Source organism: Pteropus alecto, unplaced genomic scaffold, assembly GCF_000325575.1.
Source record: "Pteropus alecto unplaced genomic scaffold, ASM32557v1 scaffold70, whole genome shotgun sequence".
In the NCBI taxonomy this organism is placed as follows: domain Eukaryota; kingdom Metazoa; phylum Chordata; class Mammalia; order Chiroptera; family Pteropodidae; genus Pteropus; species Pteropus alecto.
In genome coordinates, this window is record NW_006431912.1 from 597388 (window position 1) to 608697 (window position 11310).

The following is an 11310-nucleotide window of genomic DNA, read 5'->3' on the forward strand; positions in this document are numbered from 1 at the left end:
AGGAATGCCAAAGGTAGAAGATCCATGTTCAGTTCCTGTAGTGGAGTAGAGAGAACAAGAATCCCATCTTCTGTCTTTTGTTCTATTTGGGCCCTTAAGGTATTAGATGACACCCACCCAAGTGAGAGGGCTGTCTGCTTTATTCAGTCTACCAATTCAAATGCTAATATTTTCTGGAGACAACCTCACAGACACACCCATAACAATGTTTAACCAGCTATACAGACATCCTGTGGTCCAGTCAAATTGACAAAATCAACCATCAAGCAGTTAATTTATTAAACTTATGTATACAATAATTAAAATTTTGAAAGGTATTTTTCAAAAATTTTAAACATAAATAATATAATTAAATGTCCTTTCCACTTAAATAGGAAATACAAATTTACTGTGACTGATTTTTGAATACTTTAAATTCCCTAAAAAAGATAAAATGGGGTGGGGGGGGTGTGGCTCCATAGTGTAGTGGTTAGCGTGTCAGCTTTACACGCAGAAGATTCTGGGTTCGTGTCCCAGGTGGAGCCATGGACCAGGCCCCAGGTGCACGCCACGAGTGTGTGGGAGGGGACACCCCATCTTCAGAGATCCAGTTCTTGAGGGGAAATGGCAGCATCCATAGGTCAGGGGTAAAAGTTGGCGGGGATTAAAGAAGGGGAAAAATAAAATAAAACATACATACAAACAGTAAATTTATTATTCTACTAACTCTTAAAACTATTCTACAATTTTAATATCATAGCTTTAATTCACTCTTTTATTGTTTTGCTCTTGATGTTAACACCTTCCTAGAGGTGTAGCTATATTAATTTAGATATATACCTAATTTTGGTGAAAATTCAACATATTCTGATATTTCTCTTCCCTAAGACATAGAAACCATTCCTTTCTTATAATATCCTTTGCTTCTTAGTTGATAACGGTTTTAAAATTAAAAACCTGGGTTCTAGGATTGTACAAGAGTATTGGTGGCAGACAAAACTGTTTTCTTCTGCATTTCCATTAGTGACAAAGGTAAAATATATGTGTGTATGTATGTGTGTCCATGTATTTCTTTTTAAGGCATGAGTTCGTACTGACTTTTCTAATTTAAGCATGTGAAGTTTTAGTGACTAAGATTTTCTTCTACATAAACAGAGAAGACATTTTGATGTTCCCACCCTAATGGGCACTACATTACTAGAGAAGATGATGCTTAGCTAATGATAGCGTTTAGTATTTTACCCTATTGTTGGTAAATGATTAGGTCTAACCTTAATCCTGCCAGTAATTCAATTTTTGAAGGGGATGACTTCATTCACAAAATGCATTTTACCAGAGTCTTAATCCCATCTTAGATGCTTCATGGCTATGCCATTCACGCAGTTGCGCAGGGCCTCATGCTTACAAGGGCCCCACATTTGGTTTAATGCTCTGTTGTTGCTGCTTTAAACTTTTCATTTATTTTTGAACAAACTCTCTGCATTTTTATTTTGCACTGGGCCCTGCAAATTATATACCTAGTCTTGCCCATAATACATGAGCTGTTAGATTAGAATTCCTTTACTCTTTTATTAATCCAAAGTAAGGGGCAAATCTTAGCATGTACCCTTTCAATGAAAAACAAATTATATTAAATCCAAGAGACTTAACATTTCCCACATGCTATTTATATCCTATACAAAATGTCTTATCACAGACATAAAATCAGTCAAAATATTTCACTGATCACTGAGAGTTCCTGGAAGACTCAAAACTACGGATTTCTGTGGTCCTCATCAAACTAAATCCAAACCTTTTGGAATGGATCAAAGAAATCTGCATTTTTATAAATCTCTAAGATGCTTTTAAAAAAAAAATATTTGGAAGTGATATGGAAACGAGAGGATTTTTTACATTAGGCTGTTGAAATTTATGATGTGAGAGGCTAGCATTACCAAACTGGGTTCATATTGGGTATTAACCTGATAGGATTTCTGCCTGTTTCCAATCCCCCAGCAGGGTACCCACGAGAAGGGAACTAATAGTTGCCTTACCTCCACTGTGGATGTGAGACCTCTGTGCTCCTGAAACGTGCTCAGCTAACACCTCCGGGAAAATATTGGCAGAATAAGTCCTTTCTAATCTTTAATTTTCTCCCCTCTCTCTCCATTTATCTATTTCCTGTGATTACTATATGGGTTCATTTCATTATAACTTATCCCCTTTTCTCTTTCCTGAATCTGATCTTAATTACAGCTGTTATTTTCTTCTGCTCAGCTTTACCACTTTTGTTGGAAAAAGAGAACAGAAGACAGGAGCAAAGCAGAAGCAAAAGTACTGTCTTTACTTAGACACCTGAGCAGTTACTGGTGCTGCCCTGACATTTATTCTGCATCTTCATCGCACAAGCATGAATCACTTCCTCCTGCACATTTCCTTGAGGTACAGAGTCTGGAGATTGTGAGCTTTTCAGGGAAACAGAATCTTACGCAAACAACCAGAAAAGAAAGTATTGACTCTCAAGTGCACAAGACAAAACTGCAAAATCAAAATTAGTAAGTGCTAACTAAATCTATATTACATTTACTTAATTGTTACTGTTAACAATCACAAAAATTTTATTATACTTTATTATAATTTGTAGCTAAGCTCCTCATTGCTTTGTTGAGAAGTATAGCCAAATGTTAATTAAATGCATTCTCTGTAACCAAATAATTTCAAAAACGAAATTATAAAATTTATTTCAATTTTTTTAATAAAAAAATATGTTTAGAGACACAGGAACCAGCTTAAAGAGTTCCAAGTGGTCAAAACTGGAACAATTTGAGAAATAAGTAAATAAGTAAATAAGTAAATAGTAAATAAATAAATAAAAAGTATAAAATAAATATCTGTGAGTCCATACTGACATAAATAAGCAATTAAATTAAAAATATTAAATATATTTAATGTAGAATTTTTAAATGTTTAGAATACTATGGAGACACTATCAAACTTAAGAATGCCAAAAATCCTCTGAGGTCTTAAGACATCCCCATTAGAGTAAATTGCTGTTAGGTTCACATCGGTGCTTTAATACAAGTTTGGAAAGTCAGATTATAGTTGACCTAGTAAACAGTTACCACTTCTGCTATGTTGTAGTGGTAATTTCAAATAATTTTCTAAAACAAAATTTTTGCAGTACTCCAATGTTAAAAGTATGTAAATAGACAGACAGACAGACAACAGAGCTACTCAGCCCATTATCCACCTCAGCAGCCCCAGGCAGCTCTACAGAAATCTGATACTGTGTGGAACTCACAAAACTGAGCCTTTGACGGCAAGCCACAGAATTAAAGAAAATAATTGGAATATGCCTGTCTGATATAGGGCATGTATCCAGAATATATAAAGCATCCTTAAACTCAAAAAAAGATAAAAATCTCACTAAAAATGCCAAAAAAGTGTGAAGAAACACTTCACTAGAAAAAAATGTATGAATGACTAGTAACCATATAAAAAGTTTCTTGACATTATTAGTCACTAGGGAATTGTAAATTAAAATAATGAGTTACCACTATGCGCCTACTAGAATGGATATAATGAAAGGACTCCACACCAAGTGGTGGAGAGGCTGGGGAGCAACTGGAACTCACACACTGCAGGGATGAAAAGTGGTACAGCTACTTTTGAAATTAGTTTGGCAGCTTTTTATAAAGTTAAACATTTATTTACTCTAATACTCAGCACTCTAACTCCTAAGTGTTTGCTGAAGATAAATAAAAACATATGCCCGTACAAAGATGTGTATGCAAATGTCTATAGCAGCTTTATTTACCTCTGAACATTTATTTGCTTCCTTAAGAGAATATGAACTTAAAAGCAACCAGTAATGTTCACAAGTTGTCTTTATTGTGAAGTTGGAGATTCGAAGATCGGAATTTACTACAGAACATTGTTTAAAAGTCAAATACTTCTCCCATAACAAAATATCATAGAATGATACTTTAACACACAACTTAGGCTTTTAAACATCACAAACTCATTGTATAATATGTTCAGTAGGATACGTAGTGCTACTAGATTCAATGTCTTCTTTCTTAAAAACAATAGATGTAATTTATTAATAGTATTCTTTCAAATTACATTAATTTTTAAATCTATCTAAAGTTGCATAGAATTCATATTTAAAAAATTCTAATTACTTGTTTTTGATTACCACATTTGCATGGATATCATAAAGTAAGCTGACATGTTACGTGATAACCTACCACATCTCAGAATATTATCCTTTATACTTCAGGCACAAAGAGAAATGATAGAGCACAGCCCTCAGGAGGCAGTTTTCCAACAAGAATTTAAAAAATCTTCACATAGCAGAGATTCTCCATTAGCATCTTCTCAGGATGGAATTTTAAATCATATGTTAAGCACTCTTACATTTTCTGTTTCTACGTCCTCCACTAGAACTAGAAATGTTTTCATAGTTCTTTTGAGATAGATTCTTAAAATTCTCTGTATTTCTTTTAAGTGAGATAGGAGCATCATTTAATTATGAAAATTGTTTTTCCTCTAAGAATCTTAATTTATGCACCATAAAGCTTAGTAATTTTTCAGCCCAGTGTTTGTTGAACCTCCCTTTTTCTTGCTGTGTTTTCTATTTCTCCTGGATAACTTTATTCTTAGGCTAACTTTATTCTTGTTACTATTTCTAATGTTCTACCTAAAAAGTTACCCGCAGTAGCTTTAAGTGTTGAAAATAGAGTGAAAGTGTGCTCTTTTACTGCCATATCCAAGTACGTTTGGCAAAATTATGAAATGAAGAAAGAATTTTTATATTCCCTTTCAGCATGGCTCATCTTTTCCTCCCTTTCCCCATTTTGGCGCCTTTTCCCATTTCTTTTTCACCTCTAACTCCCAGACCGAAATGCCAGTTTCTGTATAAATTAATGTGTTTGCTTGCTGCCAACAATGATAATCAGCATGGAATTTGAACATTTCTGGCAACTTGATAAGGAGCTAATTAGGGAAGGAAGAAGTAAAGGGGTGGAAAAGGCAAAAGGATTTTGGTTTTCTTGCCCCAATTAAAATTTATAGATCATTAGCTACATCATTAATGTATTAGACTGAGCTATGTTAGACTCATTGGAGAATGGATTGAGGTCATCCCCATAATGAAAATGTGGTTAGAACACACCATTTAAATATTTAATGTAAAAGCCCACAATTGAATTTATATAATGTAAAAAAAAAAATCCTTGTTATATTATCCTGTTTTCCTGCACATTTTTTTTAACTTTTCAAAATAAACTAAAAGTCAGTATTTTTCTCTCTCCCACCTTCATTGGGTTACTCTCTTTTCTACATTTACTACAGAGTTACATTAGGAGGAGATAGCATATGTCTTCTCCCAACTGCCTATTTTAATACACATTGCTTTTACTCATCTTTTAAATTTAATCATCCACTAAAAAAGAAAAATCACACAAACTCCTTTTGGTACAATTAAAGAAAAGTTCAGAAGTTAAGAGCATAAGTTTTGAAGTCAAACAGACCTGAATTTAAGTGCTAGCACCAGCTCTGTGCCTTCTTAATTATGTGACACTGTTAAGCCTCAGTTTTCTCATGTATATAAAGCAGAGTGAGTAATATTGTCTTCTCACATGGTTGTAAACAGTGCTATAAGAGTTCTCTAACAACTTTAAGACAATTCCAAATCATTATGAAAATCTCCAAAAGCTACCTAAAAACCTAGAGTTATGCAGGACAAAATGTTGTTGGTGATAAAATACACCCTGGTTTCTTTGCAATTTTCTTCAGATCTCGCTACATTATTTTATTCTATGGTGTAAGCTGCTGGAAGGCAGGGAGCATATCTGTTTTCTTCAGCCAGTTTCTGCTTGTGTCCAAATCACCAGACTTATCTTTTTCATCTTTCTGACTTCTGTTTTCTATCAATGATTCTGGGGCAATAAAGACAGAAACGGCGAGTGAGAAGTGTGATTGGCAGGGAGGTTAGGGTCAAAGTTTGTCTAAACAAGATTCTCCATTTGTTTAAATTATTTTAGTTGTGGAAGCTGAGTGATGGGTTAATAGAGTTTATTATACTATTTTCTCTTCTTTTGTATAGCTTTGAAGTTTTCCATTATATACAATATATACATTTGTATGCATACAATATGTGTATGTGTGTATATGTTTGTGTGTGTATGGGTGCAGGAAGAATGAGAAGTGGACTGCGTGTACATGTCAACAAAAGCAGGAGAGGTATAGGCAAAAACTGGGTGACCTCTTAATCTATAATTAATTAGCCTTATGTAGTTCTAATTGTATCATTAGTACAGCATAGATGCCCTAATGGTGCCAATCTTACTGCTTCACCCTGTGTATATCTGGTGAGAGATTGTTCTTGGGTTTTGAGGGAACCCAATTAATATCAACCCCTTTCTTCATCCAAATCTTGCATTGATTAAGAAAGTCAGAAGAATAAGGAAGATGAAGAGCAAGTCCATCACTTGTTACTGATATTGGTCAGTTTGGAGACATGGTTTTGGTTTGCTAGGCAAGGGGACTAGTTGATACTGCACCCACAAATTGGAAGATTTACATTCAGTCAGTCACACGTACATCTAGATATCCATATACCTTCCTTGTAGGAGTTTGTCTCTATTAAACACTGAGGTTGAGGTAGGTACTAGAGTAATCAGGAGGACCACTTCATGAATTGTATAAATGTCTAACTACTGTGCTGTACACCTGAAACTAATATGAAATTTAAAAAAAACACATTGAGCTTACAGCAAAGTAAAATATGTGAGTCTCTGAGTAACTGGATCGTAAGAGAAGAAAAAGCAGGAAAGGGACATAGACATTCATGCCTAGTTCCTTGTTACCCACTCACCAATGTCCCTGGAAGAGTGAATGAGAGGGTAGCAAGGAAGAGCTAAGAAATGTTCATCCACATGGAAGGGAATGTTATGAGTGAGACATAAGAGAGCCTCCTTAAATGACCAATGGAAGCTTTTACTGGGGAAGTCAATCACTACTGAATATTACACATTTACTGCTGTAGCCATTAGTTTTGTTGTTAGATTAGAGGTTGTGTTTACTATCGTTCTATTTGAAGACTCTTTTGTTGACCCCTATTAAAGGTACCTCGAGTCTTGAGGTTCTGTAGAATATGGAAGAACTGTAGCCTGAAAAGAGGAGGTGCCCCAGAATTATCTTTTTCTTTGTTCTGGTTAAAAGCTGGATTTAATTATTGGTTCAGATAGATTCATTCGATGTTTCAAAGGAGGATTGTTCTATTATATTGACTATGGTTCTTGGAAAAGTGTTTAAAATTCCAGTAGATATTTCTGGCATGGGAACTTTTCCATCTATCTTAATTTTAGTATATATTTTCAGAATGGTTTATCATTTTGCTATTTGCCTTGAAAATGTCCTCAGATATTCCGCAGGCATGATTAAGAATGAAAGAATACACTCTTTTTCACGGAAATGCTTGGCCATTACATGGCTATCTTGTCCTGTGATGTCTCCTTGACTTTTTGTATCAGACACTGTCACATCAAGAGAGATGACTGCCTTTCTACCTTTTACAGCACTATATTTGTGACTCTTTTGTGATACTTATCCTATAGCTTATCTTGTTCTTACTGGGGACTACTCTTACCAATCTTGCAAAATGGTAAGTTCCTAAAGGACTGGGACCAGAGATACACCAACTCTTTGTCATCACAGCACCTAGTGCAGGGTAAATATTCAGTAAATGTTTCTAAATGCACGAATAGCACATGACAAAAAAACAAATGGAATTTACTGTCTTTTATATTCCAGATTGTTTGCTATGTTTTTCTCTTGCTATTACTCTTTCCTGCACAAGTCTTTCTGTGACCACAGGTCCTCTGCCTTGGCATATTTTTTTCTGATATAATCTATGGTGACTACTATGTGATCCTATTCCATCTATTTCTTATATCTCCTAATCTCCAGATTTCCTAAGTTCAATATATAACAACAAAGAGACAAAGACATTGGGAAAAGAAAATAGATTGAATTAAAATATTTAAAAAAACTTTTCTTAAACACTCATTTTATCAAATTAATACATGCATAGTAGTTCTCAAAAAATCAAATAGTAGAGAAGACCTTATAGTATAAGGACAGAACTAATTGGCCCTAAATGTTACTAGCCTTAATTCCCCTCTCCATTTGCAATCACTTTTGACAGTTTTTAGACCTTTTTATAAGTACTATTGCTTTTCTAAATAATACACTTAGACCACAGTTTATTTGGCTCTTCATGAGATTGATAAGATGTCATCTCACTTGGACTACTGCACATGATTTCTCTATCTTCTTCCACACATGGGCATGTTTTCTATTGATTACCATTGCAATATTAAACAACATGCTTTAACCTTTTATTCCAACACCTGTAAATAGTATCTCTTAAACATTTTTAAGTTAAGTGCCTATTATGAACTGACTGAGTCCCCCTAAAATTCATATGTAGAAACCTGCTGTTTCCCAATGTGATGGTATTAGGAGGTGGGGGCCTTGGAAGAAATTAGTGCCCATAAAAAAGAGGCCCAGAGAACTCTTTTGCTCCTTCCACCACATGAGGACATAATGAGAGAGATGACTATCTGTGAACTGGGAAGTGGGCCCTCACTAGGCACTAAATCTGCCAGCGTATTGATCTCAGACTTCCCAGCCTTCAAAACAGTGAGAAATAAATTTCTGTTGTTTATAAGCCTCCCAGCCTATGGTGTTCTGTTATAGCAGCCTGAACCAGACTACGACAGTGTCCCTATAATTACTTTCCACCTAAGGTCACCTATTAGCAAGTGTATCAAGTGTCAATTAGGAAAAGATACTCTTCCAGGCGGAGTCACCCCATGTGGGCATGGCTGATAATCCTTAATGCAAAGGAAACCTGCTCCTTCTTTCAGGTATTAGCTTTAAGCTCCCACTGCACCATCATTGGTCACATTTGTATAGTGCACAAACTGTACAACCATACACCAAGCCCTGACTTCACCCCTCCTTTCTTCTTCTCTCCTTTCATGCTTTTATTAAATGTACTTTACTTTTTCATTTTTATATTCTAATTTGTAACCATAATTACATGTACTTTATATATAGGATGAATGTTAATGTAAAGCATTTATATTACTATACTAATATATTATTCACTGTAGAAAAAATGATTACATTTCCTTTCTTTGTGTGGCTTTTTGTTTTTCTGAAATTGCCATTTTCATTCTTTCTCTCTCTTTCCAATCCTCCTTCCCCCTTGTTTGGAACCCTTCTTGCCTTCAGCTAGACTATTTGATCTTGGCATTTGTTGCATACAGGGCTTTTAAAATGGTTTCCTTGGGTTGAAGCCATTATTTTCTGGACTCCATGTCTTTTTTTATTATTATTATTATTCACTGTCTTGATTTACTAGGTTAGAGCAGAATCTCAAGTAACTACCTACAAGAGAGATAAGGTTTCACACTTCTTGTACATCTAAATTGTCTCCTCTTTGCCTTTAAAATTCATTGATAATTTGTCTTAGAATTCTAGATTGAACAATATTCTTATCACAATTTTAAGTTATGGTTTTACTGTTCTCTATCATTTGTATGGTAGATGAGATGTCTATCCTTAGTCATATCTCATGTTATCTTTTTTCTGCCTTATTTCATCATCGTACCTCTACCATCAATAGAAATTTTTTCATGTACTCTTTCTCCTTGCTCTAAAATTTAACAATGATTGTTTAGGTATTGTTTTTTAAAAATCAACTTCCATAGTATTCTAGAAAGATTTTTCAATATGAAATCTGATGTCTTCTTTCAGCTTGGAAACTTTCCTTTCAAAATGTACTTAATGATTTCTTCACCTCCATTTTCTCTGTTCTTTCTTTCTGAAATTATTCTGAGTCAGATAATAAATTGCTTGATTTGCTTGATTACAGACTTTATTTTATCTTGATTAAGGACTTTATTTTATCTTTAACTTCATATTTTTAGCCCCTGTGTTTTAGATAGCATAATAGGTTATGGGACAAGACTGCATAGATTCAAATGTCACCTCCACACGTATCATCTGTGTGACCCATAGGAGTTTCTTATCCTTTCTTGTTTACTTTTCCTTATCTATAGAATAGACTAATAGTGGTGTCTACTTAGAGGGTCGTTCTGAGGATTAAATGAGTTAGTACGTTTAACATAGTGCCTGTCACTGATAAAGCACTTAAAAATGTTACCTATTATTTTTGTAAATAATATAACATAGCAGTTTGGTTTTTGGACTCTAGAAGCAGACTAGCTGGGTTTTAATTCTGGCTCATTAGCTGAGCAACTTTGGTAAATTGCTTAATCTCTCTATATCTGAGCCAAAAGAAGAGAGCAGCATTCTATTATCTATATGATGGGCTTGTTGTGATGATTAAAGTGCTTGGAACAGTTCCTGGCTTTTTGGAAAATGGTATTATCTATTTGGAAAAGTTCTTCGACTTTGTCTTTCAAACCTGAGACTGACTTTTATATTTTTTCAATTATATTTTTAATTTTCAAGACCTTTCATGTTCTCTGATAGAACATATTCTACTTTCATCTTCTCCTCTTTCATAGCATCCTGTTCATGGTTTGTGGCCACAATAACTTCTTAAATTTCTCTGAATTTGACATTTTGTTCCCACAATAATCTTAACTTAAAAGTTCCTAATTTATTTTAAATTTCGTTTTTATTTAGAAGTCTTTCCTAAAAGGCCTGGTGAACGTTGATGGGTCATTTTTCATTTCAGAACAAGATCGTATAAAGTTATCTTGGGGACCTATGAACTGGAGTGGTTCATTCCAATGATTACTATTGTTTAAAGGGGAGTGGGTAAGAATCCGGTCATTATGATGAAGAGCCTCCAAATTCTAGGAATCTGTAAGCTTTGCTTTGTCATGATAATATTTATACTGGCTGTCCTAGTTCTCCCAGATGTTTTTGTTCAGTTTCTTTAGTGAGGAGCCCTCATGTTTCCCCTCAGGAAAAAAATGCCTATATTCTGACTTTTGGGGACTAATGGAGTGAGGATGTTAGTTATTCTGTATTCATACCTTCCATTAATGTCCCATTTTTACTCCCCGCATAGAACCTTGAGTCAGAAGCTTTGTCAAAGCTCCACTGGGTAGGTTGTTGGTTTCTCTGAAGGCAGAACAGACCTTATGAAGTCTAGGCCGCAACTTCCTCCCACTCAACCTCTATGGTGAACTCTATCTTTATTTTTCTGCCTTCCCAAAACTTATTGAAATCTCTTTTCAACGAATAGTATCTCTCTCATTTTGTCTGCCATTGTGGTGCATGAATACATTTTTTTTTTTTAAT